This window comes from Orbicella franksi, chromosome 2 (genome assembly GCF_964199315.1).
Source record: "Orbicella franksi chromosome 2, jaOrbFran1.1, whole genome shotgun sequence".
Lineage (NCBI taxonomy): Eukaryota > Metazoa > Cnidaria > Anthozoa > Scleractinia > Merulinidae > Orbicella > Orbicella franksi.
In genome coordinates, this window is record NC_138146.1 from 33,878,577 (window position 1) to 33,893,456 (window position 14,880).

The window sequence follows — 14,880 nt, forward strand, 5'->3', positions numbered from 1 at the left end:
GAGACCAAGACAAAAAGTGTTACATGAAGTAGTTGTTGGGGCTTTCCCAGAATCCTTGGGAGCAGGCATTAAAAAAAGCATGACTTTGTTAATGTCGTTCTTGTTTACTCGTCTCTTTGAGTATTGCCACCTTTCATATTGACAAACAAAAAGCACGACCCGAATTTTAAGACCCAGGTGTTCCTACGGGAGCCCGAGTAGTTATTCAAATTTAAAGAAAACGACTGATTTTCATGTAGATCTGCAGAGAGTACATAAGTAGAATCGACATGACAAATTTTTAGCCAATAAAGTCGAAGCACCTTGACAACTAAAATTTAACACAAAAATTACGAAAGAATGACAGGAATCGTCGCATATGTGTTATTAGAATAAGTAATCGCATGATTTTTCTCATACAATTTGAACGAAATAAGAACTCGTAAATTTTTCAAAAACTACAAATTGCACTCATACATCGTAAATTGAGCAAAGTCACTTATGCTTCCTAATTAAACTCCAAATTGATAACCTAATACAAATTAACTCCCTCGGCAAGTGTTGCAAACTCGCGTTCACTGAGAACAAGAAAAGTTTCACTATTGCTTATCGACAGAACAATAAAAGTGTAACCCAAGTCACATTTTATTGAGCCTATATATGTTATTGAGCTGAACTGTATTTTGACGATTTCGGCCGTGCGAGAGGTTTCGCAGTTAAAGGCCCCATTTTGAAACAAGGCCGAAGGTATTGCGAGATAAAGAGTTTTTAAGGAAATTTTAGGATTTCGTAGTACGAAATTAGCTTGTTAATTAGAAACCTTCAAATATCAATTGAATGATTTTTCAAATGAAACTTGAAGATTGTGGCCAGGGTGAGAAACTTGTATTCACACTTTAAGTTTTCATGCACAGGTTTGAAAAATGGCGCCTACACATCATGTATGGGAAAATTTTCGGACAAATGGATGAGAAATGAAATATTCACTCCATATATTCCACAGTGCGGCCACAAACCTGACGTTTCATGAGTAAAATCATTGCTTTTACATCTTAAGTTTATGATTCATAAACAACGCTAAAATTGATTTTGACACATTTGTTTAGTATCAAGAGAGGATGAAGGGTACAATTGATCCCATATAATCCCCATATAGGCCTTGTTCCCTCTCAAGCTTTTTTTTAGATCACTCCAACTTTCGGAAATCCCACTAGGAATTTAATAATGTTATTTGATGCAGAAGAGAGATTCTACAAATGTTTTTTGAGTACGCAAATAGGCCATTTCCGAGTCTTCGTGTGAAACCAGTCTGATGAAAATCTTTTCCCCTGCAGGTTCATTTTCATGTATATAAATCAAACTCGTTTTCATAAGAAAGGTTTTGCAAGAGGAATCGTTTTGCAACAGGGGCACAAGTTAACTCGGAAATCTCCTATTTCCAATCGTTCCTTGCCACCCTCTTATGCTGAGCACAATCCTATGTATCTCTGCCCCCTCTCTTTCACTCTCTCTTTCGCCTCACCCCTATCCCCAATGAGATCAACTGAGAAATATATTTACTTTTCAGTTTTCATGAGGCCAACTTTGTCATGATTTGGGACACATTATCCATATCTCAGTTAAGGACGTTCGCGCGAAAATTTTCCAACATTGATATTTTTCCGAGACTTTTACCACTGTAAGATGATGAGTTAGTTATGTCAGAAATGTGAAAAAAATGAGGGGTCACCGACTTCGTTTTGGAGAGAACATGCCTGGAAGAACACCCTAAATCTGAAAAAGTCGGGCTTCGTTAGCAAATAAGGCCACGGTGTCTGTAAGCCCCAAAATATTTCAACTAGATCTTTGAAGTGAAATGTACTCTGCCAAATATTGTTTAAGTCTACCTACCTATTAAGTAAATTTAGTCAACTGGGGAGGTTCCTTAAAGAACAAGTTCGCATTTAATGACCATAGTTTCACGCGCCTTGCAGCCGCCAGATGTCAGGATTCGATGTCCCGTGGACAGAAATCTTGAAATTTCTTTTAACTTGCCACATTGATTTTTCTGTTCAGTTTTAGACAATGTGGAGATAATTGTAAATAAAATCTGTTTCTGGGAAGAAAAGTAAGGGTCATCGAACGTCCAAGATCGTTAAATCCAAGCAAAGCTATAGCAAAGGCCATCTGTCCTATCATTATTTATTTTAGTACTTAGCGCGCGCTCTCATGCATGACGTGGCGTAAATTGAAACAGAAACTGAAACTGAACTGAATTTGCGTGCGTAGTAAGGATGCGCAGAAATAATAGCGCGAACGTCCTTAAGCCAATCATATGTTTACATTTCAAACCGTCTCTACATTCTAACTTAGACAACCTGTAGGTGAGAATCTCTTGCTAAGAGAGCGAGGCATTATTTTCCTAAGCTCTCCTTTTTACTAAAGAATGATTCGGAGGTGATGCAAAGGACATTATTTTGTGATATGAAATTTTGGGGCGTTGTAACTGAGGTACGTAAAAGCAGAAACCCGTAGATTTTGGGGAGGCTAGTAAATTTTCAATTTTATGGCTGTCTTGAAAGTTTCTTCAATGCAACAGAAAAACCACTTATACATGTATTCAGTTCTGTTCTGCTTTGCTTATTCTGCCGTTTTCTGAAAGCAAGTATTAAAGATGTCAAATTGCTAAACTTCTTCGCTTTTTCGTGCATTGCAAGCCAAGTTTTGTTCTATTTAACACGGTTAATCAGCATAGTTTAGTTAAGATGTCATATTGCTAAAACTCTTCGCTTTTTCGTGCATTGCAATCCATTTATTTATTCTATTTAACATGCATGATCATTCCGCATTTCAGCCATCCGTATATATAATTTATCAAAACAAATATTACTATTACATCACAGGAGGGAATCATACAAAGTGAAGGAACAAGACTTTTTGAATTATTCCTTTCAACAAAAATACTCCTTCGAAAGTAAACCTGTTCAACTTTCAGAAATAATTGTTTTCTTTTTCTAAAGCTTTTGATCCTCAGATTGCCTCCACAATAGCGTCACTTTTTTCTCTTTTCCGTTGGATATGGCAGCCCAAATAAGTCATACATTCATTAAAGAAGCAATCACGATCACCAATGTCGCACGAGTCTAAGGGACAGTCCAGCTGCAGGTCACAATGCTTTTCATAGTTCCCACAATAAGTCACACATGACAGCTGATGGGGAGGAATCCGATTGGCGGAAGACAGGGAAATAATCCCAAATATCATGACTGCAGAGAGCGTGGAGGATAGTTTCATCTGAAAAAATAAAGAAAGAAATTCCATTATTTAAAACGTTTTCTGAATTACTTGCAAAATTAAAGACTCTTTTGTTCATAATTTTATCCCGTCATCGTAACATAATGCCTCTACATTGTAAAGATAATTTAGATTTTGAAAGTGTTTGTGACTTACATCGGGCAGGTCTGGAACCCAGTATAGAAACATTTTAGGGACAAACATGATAACGAAATACAGGAATTTAAAGTAAGCGTTGCCTCAGTTTTTATTCCAACGATGCGATTCTAAGACAAATATCTGAAAACGTAAGGATAAAGAGAATAGCAGAAGAATCGCTCATCAACTCCAAGAACGAATGCAACTCCACGTGCGATAGTCACAAATTGCCGCGCACTCCCACTGAGATGGGGTATCTCCTGGTGACTTACATGAAGATAGAGAACATGTGGGCTATTTCAATGGTTTTTTACGTTAACAAAGTATCATTTTCAATACAGTGGACGACTGACGAGGCTTACATAGCAAGATATATTAAAAGGAAACATAAAAAAACTAAAATAAATGAATCGAACTACCACGGTTTTCGTTTTCTTAATATAATTTTTTTTTTTTAGATTTTTGAAGTGATTTTAAGTGCGTCGGTACGTGGATAAAAGCTGTGCTGCCTTGGTTTTCTCGTTGTGACTTACGGTTTGAGGGATAGTTTCTTATTTCGGCCCTTTGAAATATTCCGTGAAATATGGGCATCACTTCTGTTAGCCCTCGTGTAGCCGTATGGCTACTCAAAGGCTATCATTCTGCTTTCACAAAATCATAGTGTGTGGTTACTGAAATAAATGTGGCTGATACGGAAAGAAGTCATCTGCACGCCTCCATCTGCACGCCTTCACCTGCACGCTTCCATCTTCACGCTTCCGATTGGTTTATCAACAATGAAATTGAACGGTTGACGTTGTAACTTGCATATGTCCCGAGCCGTGAAACCCTCGCTATAAAGGAGAGCCGTATTTGTAGTTTGTGCACATTTCTTCTATTATTACCACCCCATAGCGATTTTAGTGCACGGTTCTACAAACCTTTAAAAAGTTAGCTGATCTGTTGTTCATGAAAACATCATGAAATAGAAATACCATAAGTTTGAATAAAAAGGAGCAACGGAAACTTGAATAAAGATAATAATTAGTATTAAAAACTGGATCAATGAATAATGCGATTCAAGAGTTTTCATTGGCTTAGCCATCGTGGTATATGAGCCATTATATCATGATCCACAAATATAGTAATTGTTGCTGTAATTTTTTGGGGTGGGTTTTTTTTCCTATTTTAGTTTAGTCCTCTATACTTTGGTGGCGTTTTTAATAAATCAATTACTCCACTCGCGCTTGTTGGATATGTCGATGATTGCAGTGATCACAACCATTTTATAACGATTTTAATGTCACTGTGAAAACGGTCTTTAAAAAAATTTCTGGCTCACCCTATAGCAGCGCAAACAAAAAATAAAAAATAAAAAAACAGTGGCATGGAAAAAAAATTAAATTTTATGGTAATGACAACATTGAATTAACATGGAAAACAATTACGGCGTATAAGGAATAATGTAAAGAAAATGTCTGCCTGGAGCATTTACAGGCTGTAATGGTTGACGCATTCTGTCAACAAGTTAGTAGTTGTTGTACCGTAAAACATGTGTATTTTGTGTAAACTATTTGGGAATACGCGGAGCAAATAGCGAACAGCGAGAAGTATTTCGTAACTGACAACAGCACTTGAAGAGAATAACTTACAAGCTGTCTAAAATGACAATTAACCAACTGAGTTTTTGTTGCCCAACATAGAGCGGATATTTGATCCTTATATTGGCCTACCAGGAGCAGGTTCTAAAGTGTGCCCAAGTTGACTAACAAAGCAAAAAACAAATTGAAGAGTAGATAAATGAAAATGTCATTTGTAAAACTTACCTTTGTTTAGATATGCTAGTCTTTCGTGAAACCTTTCTGGTCAGAAAGCATACGCGTATATACAAGAGTACTTCCCTAGGAATCAAACGCTTGTATTTAAACTATCGGACAGATTGAATGGCATCAAGATAAGATTTACTGAAAACTTCCCCCACATATATGATAACAAAAAACAATTTATTTTTTTTCGTTGTGAGCATATTAATTATACTTATCGCTACCAATCTTTGTTTTCACCATGTGGAAACGTTTTATTGTTTAAATTTTCCATTTTTTTGAAATCTTTTCTTACCCAACAGCTGCCTGCTATACACACCGTGAAATAACTAATAACCACTGAAATTAAAATCTGTTTTGTTGTTAAAATCTGAAGGTTGTATATCGTGCTGCTATTACGGTTAAAATCAAAATGATTCCGTTAAAACCTCCCCCAAATCGGGAAAACTGGACGAGATCAAATGGTTGGCAATGTTGTAAATTAAACTAGCACTTCTTGTTTGTTCGTTTGTTCAATTAACTATTTGTCAGTAATGCCAGTAGCAAGATATACGTATTTGTTTTAAAATTAAACGCTCAAATAAATTATAGGTTGTAGGTCGTTCGCAGGGAAAACACTGAATCTTCCCTTCGTCTTGAAATTTAAGTGCAGAAAGGAACTGTAGATCAGGACAAAATATGAGAACGTAGATATGCAGAGCAAAACTGAAAAGTAAACTCTTGGCTGATAGAGAAAGGCTTCATCGATTTATGGAATTTTAATTAAACGTGAATGAAAATAATACTGATTGCCGAGATGTACAGCGCATATAGAGAACAGGTTGGCAACTGCTGGCTAAATAAAAAATACAGATTTATGATATTGAACAATCGAAAGATATTCATCTATCAATGACTATCTCTTTACATTTTAAAAGGAAACCGTCAGATGGCCTAAAATCCAAGCCTTTTGTTTGTGTTAATTAAAGGACGGAGAGGCGTGAAAAAGTTAACAGATACATTCTACATAAGGATGCGGCAGAGGAACATTCAAATTTAACTTACACCTTAACTTGGGCCTCACAGGCAACGATCAAAATCACTGAAGATAGCAAATTTAACTTAAATTTGAAGCGCATGTGAACTCGCAATTGCCCTTGCTCGTAGTTACGTCCCAAATTTATATATTGTGGAAACTCATGACGCCCCGTCCACGCGTATCCGGTTATGAAAACGGAGATCTTTTTTCCTCCGTTTTCGAAAAATACGCTTCCGCACGTGGCGTATTCTAATCGGTTTGCCCGCCGTCCCCTACAGAGCATGCGCAATGCCTTTTTACATATAAGCCCGCATGCTGCGATTGGTCCCACTTTACTCTACCGTTTATTCTCGTTCGAAATCATAAAACATGTAAGATTAGCTATATAAAGTCCAGAAAATCCAAGGCCAAAAGCAAAGTTGACTTATTCGTTTGCACAGAAGGCGAGTTAGAGCTTTATTTAAAGTATATCGAAGGGCCGGGCCACCCAAATACAAATATTAAAATTGAAATAAATTAACTTCATTAAATATCGCAACACATATCAGTTATGGAAACTGACGTGTGCTGCAATATCATCGTTGTCCTCATATATAAACAATAATTTCACTCTATGTAAAGCTTTAATTGATTTTTCTTATTTTATTTTCTTATGTATTGCATATAAAATTTGCGACAAAAAGATCATTTCTGCAAATGAAACACTGACTGAAATTCATACGACCTCGATCGTTCTTGATCACGGTTTTGTTTGTTTGTTTGTTTGTTTGTTTGTTTTTTGGTCTCTTGATTAACTTATTGCCATTTTAAACGTTTTATTTGCCTGCCGCGCTGTTCAACAAGATCAGTATTTAATTTTATACTTCACTTTTTATTTCACCAAGTATGTCGATAATATGGAAATACCCTTAAAAAGCATGTGTCATTTCAGTACGTGGGTACATGCATGTTTCTTAAGAATCGAGAAACAGCCTGGGAATTGACAGCATATGGTCAATATGCATTTTTGCAGCGTGTTCAGTCGCTAATAAGGGAAGCTTTGTAGTGCAAACCAACTGAAAATAGTCCATGAATATCTTGATAAATGAAAGTCACATGCGGGTTTATATCTTTTACGATGACCGCGAAGGCTACATTTCTGGCTCTTTCGACGGCGCTGGTTGGTGAAAAAGGCAAAGCAAAGGAGTCGACCTCGAGGAGACAGGGTAGTTAAGATAGTATAACATAACTCAATAATAAAATTAATACGGATCGAAATCAAATAGAACAGAGCCTTCTTGACGGTTGGGTGCGCTGGCAAACATTGCATGGAGTGTCTGTCAAAGAACTATGTGTAACCTAGTTTACTGATCACGTACGCCCATGGGCTGAAATAGCATGCAATGCAAATATGCGGCAACAAAATCCGTATGCCAATAAACCTTTATAGCTTACCGTGTGGCACTGAATTTTTGTGGTTTCTAATTTTTGCGATTTTTGCGGTTTTTTCCACGAACAGCAAAAAAAGGTTCCCGCAAAAAAAAATTCCCGCAAAATTTCTCACCGCAAAAATTTACTCCACTAGGCAAAATTATATCTACAAACATCACATGTAGAATCTCCTTGATGTCATTTATTTGAAACGTCCCCCTTCGTTTAGAAAGAAAAGGATGAAATGAGAAACCAAACGTTCCGAGAAATAAAAAGGTTTACGGGAAAGGATCGTCTAAAAGTATTCCATTGAGAAGAGCATCTACAATTCAACACAAGAGCACGATGTATAATAGTGATATAGTGACACTGATTACTGAATTACAGTGTTTTACATTTTCACGTGTTGTTTCACTTGTCAATCGTGTGCAGTTTAATTTAAAAATACGAAAATGCCGTAATTTCAATCAAACGCGACTTCCCAAAAATCCCAAAAATTAGTACCCAGAAAGAAAAACCAGACTTTAACAATCGAAAAATAGTTTCCCCCAAAATACAAAAAATCACCGATTCGCAAAAATAAACTCCCGAAAAAATTTAGTGCCATGCCACACGGTAGGCGGTCTGTTGCCCCTTTCAGACCATGTGATGATACTCTTGAGAATTCTTGCTTTCAAATTTTCAAATAGTCCGGCTTGTATATGAATAAATAATTTTACAAATATCATTTTAATTTGAGATAATTTAATAACTTTGTATATGAATGAATAATATTTAGATGGAAGAAAGAACAATTTTCTAGAGGACACACGTAGTGTGTAATGGGAGAACAAACCACCCAAACTCAAAAATATTTATGTACCTACTTCAAATAATTTATTCATTATATAATTCTTTATTCGACTTCCATCCTTACCTATGTTGATTCTGAGTATTTGCTTCTTTCTTCCAAATTTCAAAGCATTTTTATTTTTCAGTATGGTTTTTCGCCGCAATGTCTTAGGTTGATGTTTTGATTTGTCTTGTTTTTTTTCTCTCTTCTTCCTTTTTCTCTACTTTACTCTGCCGTGTTCCAGAATATGACATTCTCATTAACGTGAACCAGTGAAGGTTGTCGGAATGCAGGTTAGAAAGAGTAAGGATCATGATATCATGTTCCGAGGGGAGTTTGGGAGGGTCTAGCTTTGACGAGTGTTTCGTCAGATAAACAAGTGGTGTTTACAACTGAAAATAAAACGCCTACAATACTACCTGCGGCTTGGTTAACTAAGAACCAGTCGGTTCAGGTTATCGTTCTAGGCTCCCTCTGTTCCGCCTTCTCGCACTTAGTATATAGAAACAGACATCCCAATGCAGTTAATACCAATTCAACCACATGTAGTAAGGAACAATTGACATTTACGATGCACGAGTTCATCTATTGAGACTGATTACAAAGCAAATAACTCCTCCTCGTGAGGCATTAAATTTCTGGGGTGTGTTCTTCCTTATTTTAGGACAGACTTCCCGAGGCAAACCCTTGCCAATCGACGAGAGGACCCACAATTCGTTTATGCAATGTAACTCTTGTAACACATTTTGCGGTTACCGAAGCAAAAGAAAGGTACCAATATTAGACTAATATTTATATCTAATCGAACCTAGTATTTTTGCGAGACGTCACCTTCGCATATACTTGATCATGCCATGTGGCACATGAGACTTCCACATTGCATGGTGCGTCGTAGTCAAGCCAAAATACCCATGGCGGGATATCGTACACTCTAATACTAAGAAGGGTTAATCCTGATAAGAAGTTAAATCCATGGGTCTACCTGAAAAATTAGACAAATTTTAAATTAGGAGAATACTGTTTTCTTTTGCCCATTTTGGGACGCTCAACAAAATGTTTGCAATATTCTTTAAATTGGTGTCACGTGCTTTTTTCGAGTTATCTAGGCGCAAATCATCTAATTCATGAAGGCTTCTCAAGAGTCCGAAAGCACGTTTCACAAACAAAGTCTATTTTCATCGCAAGGAAAGCGAAACCACTTGACCCTGAGGCTATCTTGAAACAGTGTCACTGAAGTTCAACACACACGCAGCGTCCGATTACGTAAAAGTGGTGCCCTCTAACGTCATGAAAATACCAAAACTCAAATAGCTAATCATCACATTTTATTTCGGTCAGAAATTTTACCAAAAAACAAAAACAAATGATAGACCTTTGTATATTATTTCGAATATTTGGTTCTGCAAATGAAGGCCAACGTCTGAATTTGTCGCCGGTTCCTCTTAGAAGTGATTTTACATATGTTGTGAAATAATAATAATTTTTTCATGTAACGCTACGGTGACCTCAAACTATTCTTTTGCTTAACAATATAGTATCTGTAATAGTATGTAGTATCTATGGTCGACTTTTCTTTAAAAGCTACCCTTAATATTTTTCTCTCATTATTTGCTTAGGTCTATCTCAAGGGATTAACTAATCATTTGAAAAAAGAATACAAAAGAAAGTAGTGATGTGTCACACGCGCGCAGGAAACCTCCATAAACAGTCAAAACTTTGTCACAGCAGAAAACAATAGTTCTCATTTCCCAAATCGCTGGAATTTTTAGAAATTCTCTAGGTTTTCCGGGTTTTCCCGATTTTAGCGAGACTAAAATAACACATTACTATATCTTTGTATGTTTATAATTGTCCTTTTTTAAACATGTGCCATTTTGTAAAAATAAACTATAAATTGATTGTCATCGAGGAAATTTTTTTCTTGGTTATCAACGATAACGTTTGTATCACTGTGAGTACCTGACAAAAAAGATCGTAATCACTCATAGAAAATGCTTATTTAGTGAAGGTATAACATTTTAGAATACGACAAACCGCAAACATAGCTGTTAACGTAATCTGCGGTTCTTCGTTTAAATTTAGAAAACATTAAATTTTTGAAATTATCATTACAAACCGTAATTAACCGGCGATGTCACAATGATTCTTCTCAATGCAGCACGATGCTTTGCTTTTGAGCTAGGTAGCTAAGTAAAACTGACTTGAAGCGAATTTTTTACAGAAAAGCAAACTGAAATAAATGAATAAGGAAATGTCAGGAATGTGAAAAAATGGAGTCAAGATCAGTTTCAAAACACGGGGAGGTCGGAAAAACCCCAGCACCCCATGTAGACCTCTTATCATACTCCTTTCATCTTGGCCGCTATGTTTTAACTTCCCACAGCGAAATCAGCTGTAGTCATCGTTTCGTAGCAAAATTCCCCCACTCATTTCCTTTGCTAGAAAAATGGCAATTTTGTTCCACACCACGTCGGGTAGATAACTATCAATCAATCAATCAAAATTTACAGCATGCGCGCGACTCCCACTGTTGCCTGGTTGAGTTTAGTGCACAATGAATTTGTTTGCCCGGGGAAGCCAGTTTTTTTTTTTCAATTTTCCGCTGCACTGTTTTACATCACAAGTGCTTCAAGTGATAATTTATTAAAGCAATTATCCTTCAGCGAGACTTCGACGTGGTGTCAGATAAGGTTAAAACCATGTTTGTGTCACAGTAAAAAGAATGAAACACTGTGCTTGACTTTTGTTGTTTCACTTAAGCAGACTGTTTATTGCTCTTTCCTAGCAGTTTTCAGCGATCAGAAGATGTAATAGAACAGCCAGCTTAACGTTTTTGTGGTTTGAGACAATATCCGAAGAACAACACGAGTTTCTCATCTCAAAGACGAGCAAATGGCCCTCCTACACAAATTATCAGGGATACACTCGACTTTTCGATACGGAAGAGGTGTATCGGTCTTAGATGGAATCACTTTGGCCTACACATGAACCTCCTTCGGGAGAGCGAAAAACTTGTAATTTCCAAACAAATATTCTTCTTATGCAAGATCGTTTTGGATTTAGTTGGCGGATGAAGTCTATTTTTATTTAGCCATGGTATCACTTACAAGCCAAGCGCGTTCGAAATAAACCGAATTCCGTCACGCCTCTGATCCGATTTTAGCACTCGAGAAACACCCAAAATGGTCTCGGAAATAGCGAAGTGGGAGTCGGATTTTCCGACGAACTTCGACTGTATAAAATAACTATAGAATTAACGAACCAGCATAAAAGTTAGACGGACACAAGAGAAGGCTAGCAAGAAAAACTGAGAATCAAGACGAACAAGAAGAATCAAGAAGGTAAGAATGTTTTTCCTTGGTCAAAGAGTTTTCGAATTCATTTTCAAAAAGTGCAAGTGAAGAACGGACACCCGAGAAAAAAACATACGGTGAGCAAGATTAGTAACAGTAATTTCTGAAACAAACCTAACTCATAGGAAACTTAACTAATGGTTTGACTTCTTTTAGGTCTTGTCGTTGTTCACTAAGTCTTTTAAGAAAGTCAGGAAATCTCGCTCTTTCGTTAAGATGTTGGAGCGGAAGAAGATTACAATTCGATACAATTTTACTGACCATCAGAGACTTGCGGCCTCGAACGTGGCTTAGATTCCATAGAAAAATCTTGTTATGTATAAATTACTATTTAGTTGGAATTTCAAAACAATTCATCAGTACAGCAATCAGCACTAACCTTTTCTATACTATCTTTATATTTCTGTTAAGAGTGTTTGTAATTTGCAAAAGGAAACTTGTGCCAATAGGTAAATATCTCGTGGCTTTTATTTCTCTTAGATGCCGTTACTCGTCAAAGCAGTCGTGTTGCTTTGCCTCGCTATGATGTTCCACATCGACAGCGATGTCAGCGCTTACCGCATCAGGAACAGCATACATCAATGTTTTGAAGGCTGCGAGAATCGATACTGGGACTGTTTAGTCTTCTGTGACTTGAAAAGTTCTGCAGAACTGTGTGAAAGAAGGTGCGGTGGAATGTTCTACGACTGTACGGCTGACTGCCCGGTCTTTTCAAGATGAAGACTGAAAGAATCAGACTGTCACTCAGTCATTGAGGTCTGCACAGAAGAAGCCAGACAACGGAAGGACTTGTTAGCCTGGAGAATTATAAGTCTAAGATACTTTCTGTAAGATATTTTTAAGATGCCAAATCTTTTATACCAGACGGTTGTAGTAGACTATTCAGTATATTATGGCAAACGTCAATTGTATTTTAAACCAGCGGAGACTTGACTTTTAGTGTGTTAAATGTTGTTATGCATGATGTCGTATCTTCGTCAGAAAGAACATGAAAACGGTGGGGCTGTGCATGTATTCCGAATTAATCAGGCGGTTATACTAAAATTTGTATATGTATTTATTTATTCTAGTTAGTAAGGTAATAAAATTTTCCTGGAAACAGTGATCATTTTCGTGAATTTTAAAAGCTTTACTTTTCCACATCGAGGCGTAGAGGACTAGGGCGAGACATTGTTGACATGTACAATGTATGTACTAGCATGTAGCTAGGGATTAAAATTTTAAATTTGACCCTGAAGTCCAATCGTTTTGGAGATACCATTTCACCACATTAAAAGCCAAAATTGGAAATATTTGTAAGTTAGCTGTCGCCACTGGGTACAAGGGACGTCACTAAAAACAAATCAATTTACACGAATGAGGGAAATCACCTTTCGCCATAATTATCACGCGTTACTAAACACATCATCACATCTCTGCTTTCCGGATCATAGTGATTCTTAGAACTTGATATTCACTCTAAAATCTATGGCAATAAGTAAAGAGACGTGATAGTTACGATTGAACTCTCTTTACCTATTGTCATACAGTTATTTGATTATTAATTTTGAGAATTTGGTTGCAAATCAATCAACACTACACTACCCCATGAGTTGGTGTTTTTCTCAGCTTTGCTTCAACAGAGCATTACTCTAGAAGAAGTATCTCTACAACTCAACTAAGGCTAGAACACAACTGCTAAAGCACATCAGTGGTGTCATATCGAACCTGTTTAATTATATACCACGTACGAATGGGTGAGTTCAAAAAAATTATAAACAACTTGCCAAGGTTACAGTCATTTGAGTACTAACTGAAATAGTTTGTTAAAATATGTTGCTCAATTACAACCAGAATGTAAGCCAGAATAAAGGCGGATTATTCTCAGAAAATGCTTTGAAGGTTTCTTATAATTAAATAATGTATGCCGTTAATCGATACTAATCAGATTCCAACAGCAACGAATGTAACAACCAGAGACGAATAAATAATATTAAGCTTGACGTCGTATATGATGAACGAACTGTCCTGTACTGAGCTTGTTCGGGCTTGTGTAGCTTGTTTACCCCAGTTCTATAAGGGACAATCCAAGAGGCACCCTATGAAGGGGGTCGTGCACAGCTCCTCGCATCCACTCGGTAAAGCGCATGAGTAATGACAGTCATCGTAACCAAGCTGGCAGTTTTCGAAACAGTCGTAAGGACCTTCATACAGTCCTATAGCTGAGCTTTTGACCTCTTTAGGACTATTCATCAGCACTGCAAGGCTCAAAATGATGGCTGTTACAATAGCATTCATCTGGTGGAAGGAAATAAAAACAGTCGAAGTTAGCATCACTGATGACATTGAAGACTGAGGAGAGGGAGGTCCGCAACCCGGACAACACCCTCCACCCAGCTGCTTACATACACAATAGTAAAAAGAAAAGTGAAATCTTGGTTCCAAAATCATTGGAAACTGTGAGGCATGCTATGTCTGTTATGTGGGAGGCCTGGTACTGCATGAATTTTCAACTCGTTAAGCGTTTAAGGACAACTGAGTAAGATGGGTTAGGCTGATCACGAAACACCATTTATTGCCGGAGAAGTCCATCCTGTTTTGCTCAGGAAGGTCTTTAATTTTTTGTAACTATGTAATTGAATAATTATGTAACATGTATTTTGATACTATAAAATAACCGGCAAATTAATTTAGATCCTACACAATGGAAACTATTTACGGTGAGACTAAATCTAATTGTATGGAATAAGTATCCAGCAAAGTCATTGAAAGTTCATCAAGTAGTTTTCTCGAGGCGGGCAATTAAGATTCTTTCGTCGTTTCACAGTGCCTCTCTCGACTCAGGTCTATATGGGAAGCAGCTACCTGCATGTTTGAGCCACCTGATCAAACGCTAGGGCCCAACTAGTGATCGACTGACAACTCTATGATCGAAGTCGCTTCATGTTTCAGAAACTGGGATGCCCTCAGGGTGTGTGGGTCAGTTGCCCCGAGTGTTTCTTAAGTTTTTAACTAGTTAGCTTATAATTAGTTCTTGAATTGGTAGGTAACGGACGCAATTATGATGTATTGATATTCTACCCAACGCCTTGGTGT